Below are 302 nucleotides of genomic sequence, written 5' to 3' on the forward strand. Positions count from 1 at the left end.
GCATATTCTACTTAATTCCTTTATTAATTTTTTTGTCAAGAATAAAAACATTTTTTTTTTTTTTTTACATATATTGTATTTTTAATTACATATTTGGATAACATGAAATACATATATGTGTATAAAAATATAATACATATTTTTGAATTTTTAATACATACCTACAAATTCGCACCCTACTTATGACTGTAACCTTCTCGGTTCTTTCCCGCGCCAAAACGTTTTTGCTATGCCGTACGTGTGTAGGACGGAAACAACATATTATGCGGGTGCGACGTCCTCATAATGCTATGCCACAATTC

At 29.8% G+C, this 302-nt stretch overlaps 2 protein-coding genes across 10 annotated transcripts in view; one reads left to right on the forward strand and one right to left on the reverse strand.

Moving 5' to 3' along the window:
• LOC100570512 (ring canal kelch homolog) overlaps positions 1-302 on the reverse strand; it is a 278,429-nt gene that overhangs the window by 203,524 nt on the left and 74,603 nt on the right. The window lies entirely within an intron of this gene.
• Positions 1-302, forward strand: part of LOC100158704 (kelch-like protein 3) — a 255,214-nt gene that overhangs the window by 159,763 nt on the left and 95,149 nt on the right. The window lies entirely within an intron of this gene.

Source organism: Acyrthosiphon pisum, chromosome A1, assembly GCF_005508785.2.
Source record: "Acyrthosiphon pisum isolate AL4f chromosome A1, pea_aphid_22Mar2018_4r6ur, whole genome shotgun sequence".
Taxonomy (NCBI): domain Eukaryota; kingdom Metazoa; phylum Arthropoda; class Insecta; order Hemiptera; family Aphididae; genus Acyrthosiphon; species Acyrthosiphon pisum.